The sequence below is a fragment of the Ostrea edulis genome, chromosome 6 (genome assembly GCF_947568905.1).
Source record: "Ostrea edulis chromosome 6, xbOstEdul1.1, whole genome shotgun sequence".
Classification (NCBI taxonomy): Eukaryota; Metazoa; Mollusca; class Bivalvia; order Ostreida; family Ostreidae; genus Ostrea; species Ostrea edulis.
The window spans coordinates 91,818,688-91,828,166 of record NC_079169.1 but is presented as its reverse complement, the minus strand read 5'-3'; positions in this window follow the sequence as shown (position 1 = coordinate 91,828,166).

Below are 9,479 nucleotides of genomic sequence, written 5' to 3'. Positions count from 1 at the left end.
AGGAATTCCATCTGGCGTTCCTGGAGCAGTAATGCAAAATTTCAGACATCGCATTGAACTAGTATTGTCACAAAAACGCTGTTATATAGAACATGTTATGTAAAACAGGTTACTTTTAAAATTATCTGTACAATGTATATACCGGAATGAATTGTTAACTTATATTGTCTTAATTTATTAAACCTTCTAATAAAAATCAATCTGTTAACAAGAGGTACTGTGAGCAATGCTCACTAAGAATACCGCCCGGTTACCCCAATCTCCCAAAGGGTGTTGTTAATAGGTATAAATTACCTCTTTCCTGAGTGTAAAAATATGGTATGCCTTTGTAGAAGAAAATGGAGGATATAGTCCGAATACAAATCCATGGTATAAACCTATAATTTTGACCTTGAGTTTAAAGGTCAAGGTCATAAAGAGGTCATGAATGTACATGACACAGTCTCACGTTGATACCCCCATGTCTTATGGTTTGGCTATGTCAAAAGCCTATAATCAATTTTGACCTTGAGGTCAAAATTCAAGGTCATATAGAGGTCATGAAGGTACCCGACACATCGTCACATGGTGATACACTCATGTGTCAAATATGGTATGCCTATGTTAAAGAATAAAGAAGTTATGGCCCCGACACGAATCCATTGTAAAAACCTTCAATTTTGACCTTGAGGTCAAAGTCATATGGAGGTCATGAAGGTACCCGACACATCGTCTCATGGTGATACACTCATGTGTCAAATATGGTATGCCTATGTCAAAGAACAAAGAAGTTATGGTCCGGACACGAATCCATTGTAAAAAACCTTTAATTTTGACCTTGAGTTCAAGGTCATATGGAGGTCATGAAGGTACTTGACACATTTTCTCATGGTGATCCACCTGTGTACCAAATATGGTATGCCTATGTCAAAGAACAAAGAAGTTATGGCCCGGACACGAATCTGGAGACAGACAGACGGACACACAGTGATTCCTATATACCCCCCTGAACTTCGTTTGGGGGGTATAATAATATTTATCTCTAGCGGTGAACCGACACCTTAAGACACCAGTATGACCGTTTATCGACAATAGAACCGAGAACCTAAATTTGTTGTTTAATGAAAAGGTGAAGATAACTAACAGTGATCAATCTCACAAACCCTTTAAGGAATTAAAAAAAAGGGGTTGGGCAAACACAGACCCCTGGACATACCAGAGGTGAGACCAGGTGCCTAGGAGGAGTAAGAATCCCTGTTGACCGGTCACACCCGCCGTAAACCCTATATCTTGATCAGGTAAACGGAGTATTTCGTAGTCAAAAGCAGTGTGTAAAGAATAACTTAACAATTGGGATGAAACACGTCAGACATCATGTAATCCAATGACAGGTTGACTAGATAGTTTTAACGACTATAGAGTTTGCGAAATGTTGACTTTATACGAGACTGTTAAAACCCCTGTAACATAACTTGTTTGTCAATAGACTGCATCGATTTAAAAACTAATCATACACAGAACAAGCTCTCTTGTATTTCAAATCACTTGCTTCACTTGTTACCTGTGACATTTCGAACGAAATAAAAAATCCTATTGTATACTTTCAAGACTCTACATGGATTAGCTCCATCATACATCCAGGAACTAGTTCAAGTCTACCATCCACAGTCTCCACTTCTTTCTGCGGATTCGTTATACTTTCTAAAGCCCCGTGCTCGTTCTAAACTGTATGGTGAAAGATGGTTTGATGTTTCTTCATCAACTCTATGGAACTGCCTCCCGTTGGATCATTGTGTCGAGGGTTCATTAGCTGTTTTTTTTTTAAACAAACTTAAAACATATCTTTTTAAACTTGCATTTAATCTGTAATTGGGTATTTATGTATAGTTATTAAAAAAAACAACCCATCAGTTTTAGCATTATTTTATGCCTTTTAAAAATATATTTTAGACTTTTTGACATCATAGGCAGTTGCTTCTTCAACAAAAATCGAAAACGGAAATATTCATATCTAGTGATCAGTCATCCAAAAATCACTTTGTTCAATACCACTCCGATTCCACGAACAAGTACTCTGAGATTGAAATAAAATAATATGCTAAAGTTCCTCATTGACAATATCTTCGTGGTCTTTGGTGATCAGGTCTTCCAACAGTCTGTTGGAATTCACATGGGCACGAATTGTGCTCCTTTGTTAGTTGACCTGGTTTTATATTCATGTGAAGCGGAATTTATTCAAAAACTTTTACGTGAGAAGAAAAACTCTCTTGCTGTGTCATTTAATTCGACATTTAGATATATCGACGACGTTTTGTCTATTAAAAATAATAACTTTAATTCATATGTCGATTTGATATATCCCTGTTCACTCGAAATAAAAGACACCACAGAGTCGTCCACTTCTGCTTCATACTTAGATATTTGATTGAAAGTAGACACTAACGGCAAACTTACAACTCAATTGTATGACAAACGGGATGATTTCAGGTTCTTCATCGTCAACTTCACACATTTATGTAGCAATATTCCATTATCACCTGCATATGGTGTTTATATCTCTCAACTGATTCGATACGCAAGAGCTTGTTCTGCGTATGGTTAGTTTTTAAATCGAGGCAATCTACTGACAAACAAGTTGATGGTACAGGGGTTTCAACAGTCTCGATTGAAGTTAGCATTTCGTAAATTCTATGGTCGTTATAACGATCTAGTTTGCCAATACAACCTATCATTGGGCCAAATGCTGTCTGACTTGTTTCATACCAATTGTTATACCGTTCTTGGCACACTGATTTTGACTACCGATAACTCCGTTTACCTAATCAAGATATAGGGCTCACGGTGGGTGTGACTGGTCGACAGGGGATGCTTACTTCTTCTAGGCACCTGATCCCACCTGGTATATTCAGGGTCCGTGTTTGCCCAATTCTCTGTTTTGTACATCGTCGGATACTCACGGGTTTTTTACTCATCACCCGTGGGCAAACTCGCCGAAATATCGTCGTGAAATATGCTAATTTGTTGATCATAGACAACCAATGAGAAAGTTGGAAATCTTGAATTTTGAAAATATGTTTATTAGTTTGCTATTTATGCTAAATATCTTGATCCCCGTTAAAAAAAAAATTTAAAACGATTAAAGACAAGTCGTACAGGTCACTTACATCAAATACCAGTCAACAATTATATGGGAGTACCTTTCTCAAACTGCGAAATGCACCGGTGAGTGGATTTATTTGCAATCGGTGTGTTAACTAAGGAAAAGTGTTTGTCATTGCCGAACATACATACGTAACATAAACTTTGATTCGTTGATTTGCCATCGCGATACTGTGCAGCAGCCAATCAAATGACCCGCGCATATTAATAACATATGGTGATTTTTCGGCAAGTTTGCCCACAGGTGATGAGTAAATGACGAGATTACCCGTGGGTATCCGAAGGTGTGTTTTGTATTGCTTATAGGAGTTAAGGATTGATCACTGTTCGTTATCTTCGCATTTCATATAACATAGTCAGCGATTTGATTCTATTTACAATTTTAAACCCTATCATTACCCTATCATTTGCACCAAGTTTATAATAACATGAAAAGATCTCAGAAAGCGATGTGTCACTAATGGGCCACTTCACATTCTTTCATCCATTTTTACTCTGTATTATTGAAATAATAATAATTTGAAATATAAGAAAAATATATCAAAACCACTATTTAGGAACTACATACATGTATATGTGTATTGCGTTTCCATCTAGTAAAATAGTTTCTTTCCGCAATCAAATAAATCTCTGACCTTACATACAAAACATGGCAAGAGTTCGATGTAATTGTGGTCTGTGTTTATCAATTGTCACCTTCAGGCTATGATTGTGAAGACCATTGTCCTCTCGGTGAGGACACTTTATTTACTAAGTGGACTGTTTACAGCGGACACAGGATTATAAATGATGACGCCATTAACCAATGGCTGACACACACAAAACAATCATACCGCTATCAAATGGAGTAACTATCATAGTTATTTATGATTTATATTTGATGTGCGAAGGTGAAATGAGTTTTTGAAATAATAAATGAAACCTTCTGAAAAGATAAACAATGTCGAATTTTAATCAATAGGATATATATATATATATATATATATATATATATATATATATATATATATGTATATATATATATATATCCAAAATTGAAATAGAGTCTCAGTAATCGGATACTAATATTTAAAAAATATGAAAAGAAAACTTTCATTACATCTTCAGAAGCTTTACAAAAATGTATACATAGCAGTATCATAGTAACAGTGATTATGACGTCAAAGTAAGCGGAACGTTAAATATCTATATTGTGACGTCATGGATAATGTACAACAATGATCTGGAAAAAGTACGGGAAAATCATAGGCAATTATAAGACTATTAAGTTTTGGCTTTAGAATACCAATGAAATGTTTTTCTTTTTCCCGTCTCTGAATAGCACTGGCACATCTGAGTTTATAAAATGGGAAAATGTTAAATCGTTTTTTACCACACGTTTCCAGGTGTGCACTTAACTGGATTTGTCTGTATTGAGGTGTACTGATGTGCTGCTTATGTACACGTACTTCTGAATAGCACTGGCACATCTGAGTTTATAAAATGGGAAAATGTTAAATCGTTATATATATATATATATATATATATATATATATATATATATCCTTTTAGTTTAAAATGAAAAAAGTCGGCGCATCATTTATTGAGACCAACACAATCCCAATACGTTTTGTCTGTGACGTCAAGCAGAACATGAAATTCCTTTAGGTTATCGTTAGCTGTTAACGCACGAAATGATAATTCTAAAAGCAATTTATGGTGATCTACAAAACAAGAGGCCCGCAGACCTTAACAGTCACCTGAGTATACAAATATTTACTCTTTAAAAATCGTTGTTACCTGTGCATTTCATAACTCTTCATTTTTATACTCAGTACTACATAACAAATTTATTGGTATAACTACCATACACAATTGATAATTAATAATTCTTTTGTAAGTGAGTCAGTTTTATTACATCACAGCGAAGTGTCATTTCCTATTTCAGATCTAAAAGGGTATATCAGTTTTACAGCTTTGAAAGGGAGTCCATTGCTATCATCAGTTTTACAGTTTTGAAAGACGGTCCATTGCTCATCATAGGTAATAATGCAAGCGATTTGCAGGAATAAAGATTTTCTAAACTATGTTGCATTTTCAATATATGATCAACTACGCCTCACCTGAACCCAGGGGTAATAAATTCAACATAGCTCATTATAATCATTGAAACAGTTTGTCTGCTAGATGCCCAGCAGTAAAGATTTTCTATATGCATTTTCAACACAGGTCGACAGGGGATGCTTACTCCACCTAGACATGTCCAGGGATCTGGGTTTGCCCATCTCTTTATTTTTTATTCCTTATAGGAGTTACGAGATTGATCACTGTTCGTTATCTTCACCTTTCTTAATGTATATATGACCAATCTAGCCCCAACCTGGTACCTAAACTTAATGGTTATGCATTTCACAATTTTGTTAGAGGGCTCAAAAGATTTTGCCGCCTTGATGTCAAGAAGAAAAGAAGATTTTTAGGACATTATACATTTTCAATATATGACCTAGTTAGCTCCACCCCATGGCCTGAACCCAGGGGGTCATAATTTCAGTTTTGAAATAAAACTCAAAGCTCATTATAATTATGCAGACATTTTGCATCCATGAAGGCGAAATGTAAAGATTTTCTAAAAATAAAATGCATTTTTGATATACGGCTAACTAGCTCCAACCTGTGGCATATTAAAGGGTTCATTGCTCAATATATTCATGCTAATATGTTGACTTTTTTATGTTTTAAAATTAAAGATTATATTTATTTAATTTTGATAGTTTTAGTCACATTCTTCTGGCCCCAAGGGAGCAAGGTTTAAGAAATTTACAAAATATGGCTCCCCTATATATTTTATATTAAAATTTGTTGCTATTTGTTCAGCCCTTCCAGGTTAGAAGCAGAAAATGTTCAAAAGTGTGCGACCATTGCACAGCGGACGACAAACAACAACGGTCAAAACCACATGACAGGTTTAGAATACCCATGGGGATTTTTATTAGCTTGTACATAATCTAGAAATAAATGTAGAAAAATCTACACAAGTAGTAGTATAAAAAAATGAAGACATTGAACAGTGATCAATCTCACAACTCCTATAAGGAACACAAAATTAAGAGTTTGGCAAACGGGTGGCTAAGAGGAGGAGTCAGCACCCTCTGTCGACCAGTCACACCCACCGTGAGCACTATACATCGATTAGGTAAACAGAGTAATCCGTAGTCAAAATCAGTGTGCAAAGAACAGATTAACAATTTGTATGAAACATGTCAGACATCATTTGACCTAATGACAGGTTGTACATGTATTTGCAAACTAGATCGTTATAAAGACCATACAATTTGCAAAATGGTAAATTTAAAGGATACTGTTGAAACCCCTGTAACATCAACTTGTTTATCAGTAGCCTGCATCAATTTATACACTGATCATGCGCAGAACAAGCTCTTGTGTATATAATCAGTTGAGAGACATAAACACCATATGCAGGTGATGATAATGAAATATTGCTACACATATACGTATATATGGGAAGTTGACGATGAAAAACCTGAAGTCATCCCGTTTGTCATAAAGTTGAAGTTGTTAGTATGCCGTTAACATATATTTTCAATAAAATATCTAAGTACGAAGCAGATGTGGAACACTCTGTGGTGTATTATTTTGAGTTCATTGGATATATCGAATCGACATATGCATGGAAATGATTATAGTTTTAAAATAGACAAAACATCGTCGATATATCTAAATGTCGAGTTTAAGGACACAGTAAGATATTTTTCTTCTCATGTAGAAGCTTTTGAATAAATACTGCTTCATAAGAATATAAATACAGGTCAGCTAATAAAGAAACACAATACGTGTCCATTGGAATACCAACTAATATTGTTGGAAGAGTCTAATATCACAAAGCTGATTGAGTTTTTATACTTCTTATAGTAAGGTATATATATGACATTGTGTAGGAATCTCAAGCTCAAATTACTAGTAGATAATTCTAACGAATCTTGTACCGCCAATGTTGCTCTTACTATTAATTTCACCATGGATTCTGGTATTTGGCAAATATTAAACTGTGTCGTATACCATCATGAACTTCATATGACTTTGTAGAGAGATCTCCAGATGAAATTACAAGAACAGTTGGTTGGTTGTATATTGTTTAAAATTCTCGAGCGGTACGCTCGAAATTTTTCTTTATTCACATGGAGACGTCACCATTGCCGGTGCGAAATTTAGGCCTATGTTTGGAGTTTACGGCTTTTGAGCAGGGATCCCCACGGGCCCTAGAATAGTTTATCTGCAAAATAGCTTATCATACAGAGACATTGTAAGCTAATATTGGGCATGTGCAATGGTAATTTATCATGGTCAGTAATCAATGGACAGGTCATGAGAACTCAGTGGTAGAGCGTTAGTAACCGGGAGGTCTCGATTCCAGTCCCACTGCTGTGTCAAACCTAAGGCGCAATTATAGGTAGTGATTGGTCCTTCCCCAAAAGCTCGGCATTTATAAGTGAGAATTACGTGTTTTTTCCTGTGTCGCAGCAGGGTTGGTATGTTTGGCATTTTTGGTACTTCACTGACAGATGGTGACGTCTCAATATGAGAGAAAAATGATTAATGACACGTAAAACAAACAACTGATCAACCAACCATTGTTCAATGTTGAAGTCGTCTTCAAAATATTCCGTCCAAGCTGTTTGATGTCTATACTTAACGCGAAAGTTATTTTCTCCGATGATACGCCATGATTTTGAATCTAGATCATTTGAGTTTAATAAGTCAGAGGGGAGGGGTGAAATTTTTTATATAGGCGATTAGGCGTTAAAATAAGGACCTATGCTAGGCACTTAGAATGGTAGTTTCAAGCTGCAGTAAGTGTAGCACGTAAAGCACCAAGCATAGCTCCAAAGTTTGAAGCCCTTCATGGCAAAGTGACGTTTTCGTATAAGTGATATATTCCCACAGGAAGTTAAACAACACGTAATCAAACGTCAAAACTTCCCCGGGGTTATGAAACAAAACACTACATGACAAAGAAAAATTCTGTTTTGATGTATTGAATTTTATCTTAAATATTAAATTGTAAACAAACAACAAATGTTAACTGCATTCCGAAGGGTATATTTTGATCTGTTAAAGCTATACAAGCTCTCATTTTGGTGTCGAATACTTTTGTAACAGAATTGTGATTTACCATTTCAATGACAGAAAAAAAAAAGGTTTATAAACGTTTGTTTTTAATATTTTTATTAGAAAACCTACCCAGTGGGTCTAAATGAAGTAAAATTACATTAATGTCTTCCCGTACAAAAATTGATTTCTATATAATGCTATATATTCAATAGAACCGAAATCTTTATTTTGACAAAATCTTAAACTTAGTTTTAATCGTATCAATGACTATGGCTAAAGTTACATACAAAACTAACATAATAGAACATTTCTCCAAGAAAAGTTAGAGCTAATATTACTTTAAAAGAAGACAGAACTTAAGAGAGATTCAGAATTCATGACCCACTGCTAAATGTAAATTATATATAAGAAGTCCTAGAAGCTGAGAAAGTGTGTTTATGTTCAAATGCGAATTTTATAGCTTGGAATGATACCTTACTCGTCAAACTCATAGAACAATCCCGTCTGCCAAGAAAATAAAATACCGATATCCTTCAAAGGAAATAAATTGCCTTATTGTGTACGTACTCTGGCACATAGAACCAAATTAATGTCCCCACGCAGTTGCAACTAGTTGTAGTAAATACTAACGCTATTCTATTCAATACGTCTAGGAGATATTCCTTAGATGCTGATTAAAAGCACCAAGCATCTAAACGTCAATGGGTGACAAACCCAAAACGTAAGTAAGGTTTCCTTCCTCATTGGCCAAACTAATCACGTGAATAGATGACAAGTGAGTGCTATTAAGTCGTATAAACGGAAGTTTTGAGATTTATTGTTTTTGCTCGGTTCTTATTCCTCTTCCGCGTCTTGTTCTCCTTCTTTCTCGCGCCTAAAATTGTCCGCAGCCATTCTCCATAACCCATGGATGAAAGTATTAGATACTCGAGGATATGATAGGCCAATATATCTAGTTGTGCAAAAGTGTTTTTGTTTTCAGATTGAAGGGGGTAATAGGTACATTTGGGTGGGGTGTGTGTGTGTTAAATATGGGGGTGGTGTCTAACATTATATATATCATATATTATCCTGATAGCGTAGCATCAATGTAAACAACGGGGATTTCTTAATCATGTTTTTCACAGATTAGACCTGCAAAAATGACCTGTATATGTCGAAAAGGTTAAAGTATTATGAAAGAATAATCATATCAAATCATACCGGTATACTTCATGTTAAGTAATGCTGGT